At 46.1% G+C, this 11,120-nt stretch overlaps 1 protein-coding gene across 1 annotated transcript in view; it reads right to left on the bottom strand.

Moving 5' to 3' along the window:
- Window positions 1-10,907, bottom strand: part of AGPAT4 (1-acylglycerol-3-phosphate O-acyltransferase 4) — a 168,761-nt gene extending 157,854 nt beyond the window's left edge. The window contains exon 1 of the mRNA XM_011973065.1: window positions 10,670-10,907. The gene's annotated coding sequence lies outside the window, so the exon portion shown is untranslated. The remainder of the gene's footprint in view (window positions 1-10,669) is intronic.
- Between the last annotated feature and the right edge of the window lie 213 nt (window positions 10,908-11,120).

Below are 11,120 nucleotides of genomic sequence, written 5' to 3'. Positions count from 1 at the left end.
TGTCTCGAAAAACAAAACCAAACAAGAAAAAGACAACAGTTCAGCCACTGGGGAAGACAGTAGGAATGGAAAGCAGATCAGTCCTAATGTGGCAAAAGTCGGAATGAATATAAATAATTCAAAGAATTAGGCACATTTTAAATATTTCTCTGGTCCTCTCCCCCGACCTCCTCTCAAACTTGAACCCTATTATTCCTCTAGAGATGGAGGCCAAATGAGGATTTTAGTGACACCACAACATTTTCATTATATCATTTGGTCTTAAGTAACTTCCAGATTTCCACATGATTTGGGGGCCGCTTTATGGTGAACAAGGGGTGTCCAGAGCATAGGAGGGACCCAGCCGTCTCACTCAGATGGGAAGTCTTTTCACCCTAAAAGAAAATTCAGGAAAATTTCAGGAAAGGCAAGAATATGAAATGCATGTCCATGTGATTCTATTACAATATTTAGAGAATAAAATCACGCTGTGCTCAGGTATTGCTAGCTCTGGGGCTTTGGGAGAGTTAGTTAACCTCTCTGTGCCTCAGTTTCAAATTAGATTAGAGAAAATAATTGGCAACCCCCAGGGCTGGGGGCAAGCTGAAATGAGATCCTATGCAAAGCAGACAGCTTCCAGTAAGTGCTGCGTAACACATGTTGATTACAAAGTACATAAATGATTACATTATAAAGTGTAATATGATAAGTGACCATTTGGGAAGAATATCATTAGAAAGTGACCTTTTTTCCCCCTGTGTTTACTATCTCAGGGTGGCGTCAAAGACACCGTCCATACAACAAGTTACCAAACCCTGCGGGCTTTCAGACCTGTGCCTTGTCTGAGCCTCCCCTCCCAGAGCTGCAGGACCCTCAGCCTCTCTCTGCTTCCTGCTGTGCCAGCTCACCTCGTTCCTCTGCTGTCTAGGAAAACTCCAGCCTCCTGCCCTGTCCCGCCTCACCCACCGGCCCACTCTGGTCTCTGGCACTCCCTGAGAAGCGTGCACACTGGGACCAATACTCCCCGCTTCCAGACCTGCCGTGGGGGCTGTTCTTCTCTAGGAAGTATTTCAGGAAGCCCAGACTGGGCAGGGGTGGTGAGGCGTTCCCCTGGTGTGCCCGCGCATCCCCGCCCTGCGAATCTTATCCATTTGTGGGAACCCCTCACTGAGGTTTCTGTCTCGCCCTCTGGGCAGCAGGCTCCTCAAAGGCACTCGCAGGGTCAGCTTCCTGTGTGTATTCCCATGGGCCGAATATAGGGGTTCCCTAAGAAACACTCAAAGGGGATTCTGGAGTTGGGTGGGGAGCTGGAATAACTGGCCCCACTTCTGTCGACCTTTGAGAGCCTGAAAGCGAGGAGGGAGAAGGGAGATGGGAAGACAAAAGGGAGGGACACAGCAGTTATGGAACCCTTAGGGTCCCCCAGGACTAGTTATGGGACCCCCTAGAGTCCCCCAGGGCTGGGGAGCTGAAGCCTAACTTCAGGCAGGGCAGGGTGCTGGTCCTGGGAAGGAAGTAAAGGTGGCCCCTCCTGTAAGTGAGAAGCACCAGGGATGGAAAGGGAAAGGCTTGAAATACCAGCAACTGTGGGGATGGATGCTAGGAGGCAAATTAATACTAGTGAGAACTGGGTGGTGGATTAGTACTCACTGCTGGACTGGGTGCTGGATCAGTACCCACTGCTGGACTGGGTGCTGGATCACTACCCACTGCTGGACTGGGTGCTGGATCATAGTACCCACTGCTGGACTGGGTGGTGGATCAGTACCCACTGCTGGACTGGGTGCTGGATCACTACCCACTGCTGGACTGGGTGCTGGATCAGTACCCACTGCTGGACTGGGTGCTGGATCAGTACCCACTGCTGGACTGGGTGCTGGATCACTACCCACTGCTGGACTGGGTGCTGGATCACTACCCACTGCTGGACTGGGTGCTGGATCACTACCCACTGCTGGACTGGGTGCTGGATTAGTACCCACTGCTGGACTGCAGTGGCGCAGCGCTCACTGTGATGGTCAAGGAAACAGCAATGAAATCCCCCAGTGGGAGCAGGTTTGTGAGTACCTTTCTGGATTCTTCTTGAGATATGTTAATCTGTTCACTCCAGGGAGGTTTGGGAAAGCAGGCTCCCTAAACTGGTGGGTGGGGAGGGGAACAAGGAGGGCCTGTCTGCACAGATCTGGGTGTGGAAGGGGTCCTGTCAGATCATCCAGCCTCGCCCAGTTCCTCGCTGCACCGGCCTGCCGTGGTGCCAGCATGACCCCCACGCAGACTTATCAGGGCAGAAAGCACTAAATATTTGAATACATTACGGCCATGTGTCTACTTTTAAGTTGGTTTACGATTATTTTTCAATTCCCATGTAAAGTATTTCTTCATTTAAATTAATGAATTGCCACTTTTGTTGGGACCCTATTAGTCCTCAGAAATGGGTTTGCTTTGATTGGACCAACCGGATTCCCGAGTGTACCTGACAGGGCTGGGAATTCCCCCTCAAGCAGTGGGTCTCAGTTGTGGGCAAGTTTGTTCCTCTAGGGGATTTTTGGCTCTCACAAGTAGGAGTGGGATGACTCCCCCGGCATGTAACAGTTAGAGGCCAGGAATGTGGCTAAGCATCCCATTCTGCACAGGTCGGCCTCTTCCACAACAAAGGATTACTGGGCCCAAAATCTCAACATGGAGATTGAGAAACACCTCGCCCTCAAGGAATGTCACCCTTGAGGCCCTGGCCAGGAGGCCAGCGATGAGGCAACCCTGATCACCTGACTTCTTGTGCCCATCTCTTCTCTAAGCCACAACACACATTCAGTGCTGGGTACTCTGCTCTGTGCTACAAACGGTGCGATTACACCTCCATGCCATCAATGAGCATCAGTGCAGTTATGAAGAGAGGACTGTAATCATTGTCATGGAATGTAATCATCTAGAAAAAGTGACTGTTTTATGAAGGATGAATGGGGTGATGGGAGAACGTCAGGAAAGCAGAGGCTGGAGGCAGATGCTAGAAATGGACTCACAGGCATAGAAATGGTTCCTATGCAGGCTACCCACACAAGAGGCCGAAGAATCTGCTCACCATCCGCCTTGCAACCTGCCCTTCCCCCAACAGAAAAGAGACAAGAAAAGAAATGAGCCCGATGACTTACTCCTGGGAGGCAGGACACAGTCTGAGATGATTGCATTGATTGTCTGCTGATGGCTGCAGTATCCTGGGAAGAAGATGTGCTTGCATGGACAGATAAGTTCTTTAAAATTTCATCCATCTCGGTTAACCTCTACCACAGAAGACTGACAGCTCACGAGGAGCCCATGGAGATGGGCAAGAGACCAAATTTCACTCTAGGATCAATTCACGTCTCCCATTCTCATTTCAGAGTTCATCTAAGATAAGCACTGGCAGGATCTTTGCAGATAATAATCTTCCTTCAAACTCAGTGGTGGGTTTGTGGAAAGTCCACTGAAGAACAGAAAGCCTCTGACTCCATCCACCCACCGCCTTGGGAATTCTGAGAGCAGCCACCACCGGTATCCTTGGGAGTAGCTGCTCAGTCAAGTTCCATCCTTGGTTAAACATTGGTTTTAAGAAGAGCTCATCTTTAATTTAATGTATGTACTGCATTGTCACTCAGATGGTTTTAATCACAAGGCCCTTTCCCTTCTCCCACCATCTCTGACTAAACCACAATAAAACCAACACTCCCTGAAAACTATAGTCGTATAAAGTACTGCTGTTAGTTTTTCTCCAAGTTCTAAAATACTACCTTTTCTTGCAGTAATTTTGCTGCTCTTAACAACTAGGATGAAAGGCATGCAAAGGTCTACACAGTAGAGATTTGTTCATTATTTGAAAAATATTAGCTGGGGGCCGGGCACAGTGGCTCACACCTGTAATCCTAGCACTTTGGGAGGTCGAGCTGGGCAGATTGCTTGAGGTCAGGAGTTCGAGACCAGACTGGCCAACATGGAGAAACCCCGTCTCTACTAAAAATACAAAAAAAAAAAAAAAATAGCCAGGTGTGGTGGCACACCCCTATAGTCCTAGCTACTCAGGAGGCTCAGGCAGGCTTGAATCCAGGAGGCAGAGGTTGCAGTGACCTGAGACTGCGCCATTGCACTCCAGCCTGGGCAACAAGAACAAAACTCTGTCTCAAAAAAAATAAAAAAGAAAGAAAAGAAAAGAAAAATATTAGCTGGACATGGTAGTACACACCTGTAGTCCCAGCTACATGGGAAACTGAAGCAGGAGGATTGCTTGAGCCCTGGAATTCAAGGCCAGCTTGAGCAACAAAATGAGACTGGCCTCTTAAAAGAAAGACCAGTCTCACTTTTAACATTTTAAACAAAACTAAAAAATAAACTTACTACACATCTGTTACGTGCCAGGGTCTGCACTGGGCATGGGAGATAGACTGTGCAATATGCCGTGGCAAGGTATGAATGTGCAGGGGAAAGCAGAGCCCAGATGATCTGAGTTCACATCTCAGCTCTGCTCCTTCTTATGATCTAGCTGAGTTGCTTAATCTCCCTCATCTTTACTTTCTCTCTCTGTAAAATGGAGCATGATGAGCGTGTTCACATGCTAGTTTTGTTATGAGGCTAAAATGAGTTAATAAATGTGAAGTCCATGTACTGGCACATAGGAGGCCCTCAGTCAAGGCAGGCTGTTATCATTCTCGCACATCCTGTAGGTCAGCCAGTCACCTCAGTGTCTCTAATGACCTCTGCAGGTTACCTGGCATATCCTAGACTGAGGTATCATCTCCCACAGGAATGTTTTATTCTTCTATAAAAAAACACAATGGGGGTCAGGCGCGGTGGCTCACACCTGTAATCCCAGCACTTTGGGAGGCCGAGGTGGCCGGGTCACGAGGTCAGGAGATCGAGACCATCCTGGCTAACACAGTGAAACCCTATCTCTACTAAAAATACAAAAAATTAGCCGGGTGTGGTGGCGGCGCCTGCAGTCCCAGCTACTCGGGAGACTGAGGCAGGAGAATGGAGTGAACCCAGGAGGCGGAGCTTGCAGTGAGCTGAGATCTGGCCACTGCACTCCAGCCTGGGCAACAGAGCAAGACTCCGTCTCAAAAAACAAACAAACAAACAAACAAAAAAACCACAATGGGATACGTGTGCAGAATGTGCAGGTTTGTTACATAGGTATGCGTGTGCCGTGGTGGTTTGCTGCACCTACTGACCCATCCTCTAAGTTCCCTCCCCTCGCCCCACCCTCCAACAGACCCTGGTGTGTGTTGGTCCCCTCCTTACAGGAATTTTAGTGTCTGGCTTCAAAGTACCATAAAGTTCAAAATGCACCTCTCATCTTGGAGGATCCTACACAGAAATGACCATGAAGCAGTTCTGATGTTTAACCTGAGCAGAGATGCCTGTGCCAACCAGAGTTATTGGGAACAGCATCATGCTGATATCATCTGAGTTTAAAATAACCAAGAAAAAGAAGAACTCACTAAATGTTTTCTCCCAAGGTCAGCCAAGCAGAGGGGTGTGGTTTTCCAGAGGAACTTTGTCATGTTGCCCATAGAATTTCCAGGCTGACGGTGGAACTTAAGTGGGAGGAAACAATTCTAGTAAGAAGAGTTTCATGAGAAAGTGCTGCAACGAGGTCTTAACGCTCTTTGTGTTGGGTCTCTGGAGCCTCCGCTAGTTTCTGGATGCGCTGCTGTTACGATAGAAGACTGAAAGGTGTGGGGGGTTGAAACCCACTTGTTTTTATCAGAGCAAGACACAGACTTGCAGTGTGTTATGAGAAATCAGCTCCAAAGGACATGAGGATATTCAGTAAACTAATGGGTATGTAATTTGACACAGGTAGTTTTTCTTTTTTAAAATGCTATACTTTGAGTCGATGTGGGGGCAGCTATTGTCACCTGGAAATCTATGAGTAATTCACTACGAAAGGGAATCTTGAGAGATTCTCTCTCTCAGCTTCTTTCAGAAAGAGAATACACAAGCCTTCTCTTCCTCTGTGTCTCCTGTATTAGAAATTCCACTCTTCCCATTTAGTTAACTAACAAATGTTTACCATCCTTACGCTCAACCAGCGTGGAAGATACAAAAAATATACAAAATGGACAAGTCAACAGCTAACCACTTGATCCCTCCCTGCCCAGCACAGTTTATGCTGTGTGTGAACGATTTATAAAACTGTTCAATGAAAGAAGCATCCTGTTTCATTAGCCAATAAATGCTTCTATTAGAATACCCCAGGGCAGGCGCAGTGGCTCACGCCTGTAGTCCCAGCTGCTGGAGGAGGGGGGCTGAGGCAGGAGGACTGCTTGAGCTTAGGAGTTAGAGGTTGCAGTGAGCCAGGATGGCGCCACTGCACTCCAGCCTGGGTGACAGAGCGAGACCCTGCCCACCCCCCAAAAAAGTCATACCACCATGGTTTAGGGGGCTGTTTCCACATTGTCTTCCTGATAGATCCTAAGCTTCTTTAAGGAAGAACCAGTTTCCCATTTATTGCTATGTCTATAATATATAGTGCCTGAGACATGGTAGTCAACACTATTTGTTGAATAAATGAAGGGATGGATGGGTGGATGGAGGACAGATGGATGTATCATGTATGTGTGAATGGATGAAGGAACGGTGACTGAAAGGTAGGACGTATGATCAAGGGAAGAAGTAGAGCAAATTAGATTGGAGAAACAAGTTAAGACAAATAATGAAACCGACGGGAAATCTTTGTGAAGCAAGAGAGAGCCAAGGAAAAGAAGACAGGTTGGATGGATTGTTCCATGATAATGTTAACAAAAAATTATACTCCTTTTAAGGTATTTCCTCTTATTCAGTCATTAGAAGAAAATGGGTATCAGCCAGTCGTGGGGTTTCCCTTGGAAACCCTTTAGACATTTGAAAATTATAACTATTTAAACTGTATCTTGTTTTGCTCACAGTTGCATCTGTGGGACCTGACACATATTAAACACATAATAAACATCTGTTGAAAGAAAGAGTTCATGCTTTAAGCTTCCTCTTTTCTACAGCCAGGCAGCAATTGGAGACCGAAGCCCATGCATGAAGCCAGATTTCAGAGTTCCAGCGCTTCCTTTCCAAACTGATTCACACACAAAGAATAATGAATTTGAGTTGCCCAAGCTCTAGGAAATGTTACATGATTATTATGATTATATTTCAAAATATGAGTGATGAAAGGCGTTTCTCCAAAGATTTAGATGTCAAACACCTTTCAGAAATGTGAATGTGGGCCAGGCGTGGTAGCTCACGCCTGTAATCCCAGCACTCTGGGAGGCCAAGGTGGGTGGATCAACTGAGGTCAGGAGTTTGAGACCAGCCTGGCCAATATAGTGAAATTCTATCTCTACTAAAAACACAATAAAAATAAAAAATAAATCAGCTGGGCGTGGTACCACATGCCTGTGATCCCAGCTACTTGGGAGGCTGAGGCAGGAGAATCGCTTGAACCCAGGAGGGGGAGGTTGTGGTGAGCCAAGATCACGCCATTGCACTCCAGCCTGGGCGACAGAGCAAGACTTCATCTTAAAAAACAAAGAAATGTGAATGCAGCTTTGTCCCATAACCATTGGACCTCCTTTCCAGAATAAAGGAGACTGCACAACATGTGTGACATTTACCAAACCCTCATTTGAGTATCCAATAATTTAAAACAACGGCAATGGCAGGAATTATGAAGATGACATTCTGGGTAAGTTCCTGGTTCCCTCTTCCCCAGTTTCGTATCTGTTTACAGTCTAGTGTAAGTCTGGCCATTTGTTGTTAAGATGAAGCTAAAAAAATATTGGATTAGGAAGAATTTTGCCTTCTGTTCAGTCTTTCTTCTAATAGTCTTTCTTTTTCTGATTAAGAAAAACTCGTCCCCAAATCTACATCTACTTACGCTTTCAACCAGCACAGAGTGTACCTGCTCTACTTCTACACTAAAGACTGACCTCTCCCTTTTTGGAGTTAAGAACCCTGAACCATGATCCATTTCTTACCACCCATCTTTGCTATCTAGGACATCCTCTCCTTCTTCCCTTGAACCATCTGCCTCCTCTCCTATAAAGCTTCGGCAGCAGGATCAGGACTCTCCCATTAGTGTTCTTCTCATACTAACTGCATCTCCTTGACTGGCTGTTGCTTTCCCCTTCCTTCCAGCTGTGTGCTCATCTCTTCGCCACCGCTGTTTGGTGGATTTTAAACTTGAGAGCACAGACAACAACTGCTGCCTTCTTCACCAATTCCACAGTAGAGCCTCGCAGACAGTGAAATCCCAATACAGTGACGACTCACTCACCCTCTGGGTGTCACCCCTGTCGGCCTCTTCCATGGGACCCCCACATTTACTTTCTACTCATAGCTCCACTTAGCTTCCCCAGGCCAAAGCTGCTAACTGTTTGAACCTCTACTCAGCGTCTGAATATCAGAAAGTGTTTTGTTTGTGCATTGGGTTTGGGTTTTTTGTTGTTTCTGTTTTGGCTATGCTTCCGAGGAAGTCTTGCTCTTTTTCCTTCGAATTCTATTCCATTAGGCTTTTTTGCTGTGAAATTGCTGAGTCTGGAAACTCAAGAGAACCGACATGGCAGACTTTGACTTACATGCTGTCAATCTGCTTTGGAAGGTCATGTGGCAAATCTGCCCTTGAGGACCATTTACAGGCAGGAAAAACAGTAATTTAAGCCTGGCTGCTTTTCAGAATTCTTTGCAAACATCAAACACTCACAATCCAACCGTTTCTCTGTGTACTAACATGTGCTTTTCAAAATGAGTGTCATATTCTTTTTAGTAATACTTTTCTATGTTTTATGCCCTTTACATAGTTCTCGTCTTTAACTCTATGTAGCTCTAGTTTGTTTTCTGCCATATGCTATTTTGCCCCATTTTCAGGTAACTTTTCTACCTGAATTACTTAGGACCTCTGGATTTACAGCAGATTTTATAAGACATAGATGATAGCATATTTAGATAAGGATCACAGCAAACAGAACCTCATTGAAACCACCCGTTCTTCCTGCTTCCACATGGCAGGGTTGCTCAAGGTTTATAAGTAATGATTTTGGCTTTAGCAGCCGGAAGGTATGATGAGGGCTAAGTGACCTTCACACATGTTTATCCTAAATTATAGATAATTTTAAGAGTCAAGAATGGGATTACTACTTATCTGTTTTATAAAGGCTAATTATTTGGGATGCCCGTCAGAAGAATGGTATCCCTTATCAAACACTTCCTTAGACGTACCGAATAAAAGCATCAGTTTAGCCGGTACCTGTTAAGAGGCCTATTGGGACTACGTCTTTCTAAGAGATGTGTTATTTGATTCTAATTATAATTAACTTTGCTTATTACTAAGTAGATAATAATTTTCTCATTTCATATTTTTTCTCAGTATCAATTTTTCTCCCCAGAGAGAACATTCAGAAGATGTAGTCCTTTTAACGTAGAACTCTGCCTGTTCTCCCTGCCTGCCTCCCATGTCCCTAAACACACACACACACACACACACACACACACCCCCCCCTCCCTTCTCTCAAGATACTTTTTTTCCAGCTGAGAGTGGTTGACTAATCACAGATGAGTTAATCCTTCCACAGTTTTGAAAAAGTCTAGCAACCCTCACCTTGAAGAGCGTGAATAGCGTGGCTAATCCATCTAAGAACAATGCACGAAAATGAAAAACGGAGAATCCTGTCGGGCAGTTAATTTGTTACTCATACTTGTTGAACTTAAGATTTGGAGCTAAAGAAGTGCAGACGAGAGCAAAGACCCGTCTTTTAAATATTTAGGCTTTTAGGCAAACCTGGGCAGGCAATATCACATTTATCAGTGCGAATTCTCCAACGCTCTCTAAAACTTTATTTCAATGATCTCACCTCCTGTAAGGAATTAATTCCCCCTTAGCTTTACCACAGGATCAATATCATATCTTGAGAAGTGTTTAGGTTTTCTAAAAAAAGACCAGACACTGAAGACTTACATAAACATCAAAGCATTCCTTTTTTAATTCCTCGATATGATGGAGAAATTCATAGGCCGAAAATTAGGTAAATAGAGAGGTAATTACCAATGCCTGTTTCCTTGACAACTCCCCTCCCCCACCCCTCCTGTGATAGGGAAAAACCAAAATGAAAGTGAGGAGGGGTAGCCACAAGCCAGGCTGGATTTTAGCAAACCAAAGCAAGAAGCAGAGCAGAAAGCTGCAAACGAGACACGAAATACAAATAAATCAATGTATATCAGGGCTGCATATTGTGTAGTATTTCTGTGGTTGCCATAGAAACGTCAGCGACGGGAGAACATGTTGCATGACACAGAAGAGAGCAATATGTAATAGGAACATTCCCCCCACCACCACCCCGCGCCCAGCTTCGTCTATGGCAGAGAAAATGCTTTAGCCCCGGGAGGGGGCTGGGTGGGTGGGTAAATGAAGCCAGGAACAGCAGCTGGAAATCACAGCCCAGAAAGGGACGCTCACCCGGCCCAGCACAAAGCGAGGATCCTTTTGTACCAGCAGAGCCTCTCTTCGCCTCCCTCCAGGCGCCCCCTGCACCTTTCCCCCGCTCGCCCTGCACTCCCCCTCCCCCGAAACCTACCCCTTCCAGAGGTCCTAAGGAAATCCAGCCCAGGAGAGAAAACATGATAGGAAGAGGAATGCAAACATCAGCCACACCCAGCGGGAAAGGTGCCTGCGAACGGCACCAGGAGCACCTACCTCCTTCCTGGCAGCCTTTGGCACATGGACTTAGAAACCAGAAGCTGAGACGGAGCCGGCTGGGTTCAGAAATTGCCACTAGTTTATAAGAGCTGTAAGTCAGCCAACACTGGAAAGAAAAAGCGAGACTCCACCCATGGGGTGGACCCTTCAGGAAGAAAAAAAAAAAAAAAGTGGTCCTCAGCTGACGTCTCTCCCCACCCATGTCACTTCCTTTTAAAGCTACAAGTTAGCAGTTGCCGAGAGGGAAGAGCGAGCTGGTGTAATATGAGTCACTCCCTTCCCCTTCCAATTAGTGTAAGGCAGTGCTTCAGTTGGCCTCACGTGTTTGAAATCGCTTTTGAAATCTGGCTCGGGAAGCTGCCAGGATTAAAAAAAAAAAAAAATCAAAGCCCCCTAGAAGTGGCCTTGCTTTCTCTCCCCTTTCTCCCAAATCCTGTTGCATCCCTGC

Source organism: Mandrillus leucophaeus, unplaced genomic scaffold (genome assembly GCF_000951045.1).
Source record: "Mandrillus leucophaeus isolate KB7577 unplaced genomic scaffold, Mleu.le_1.0 Scaffold1338, whole genome shotgun sequence".
Lineage (NCBI taxonomy): Eukaryota > Metazoa > Chordata > Mammalia > Primates > Cercopithecidae > Mandrillus > Mandrillus leucophaeus.
This window is presented reverse-complemented; position numbering and strand designations above follow the sequence as displayed.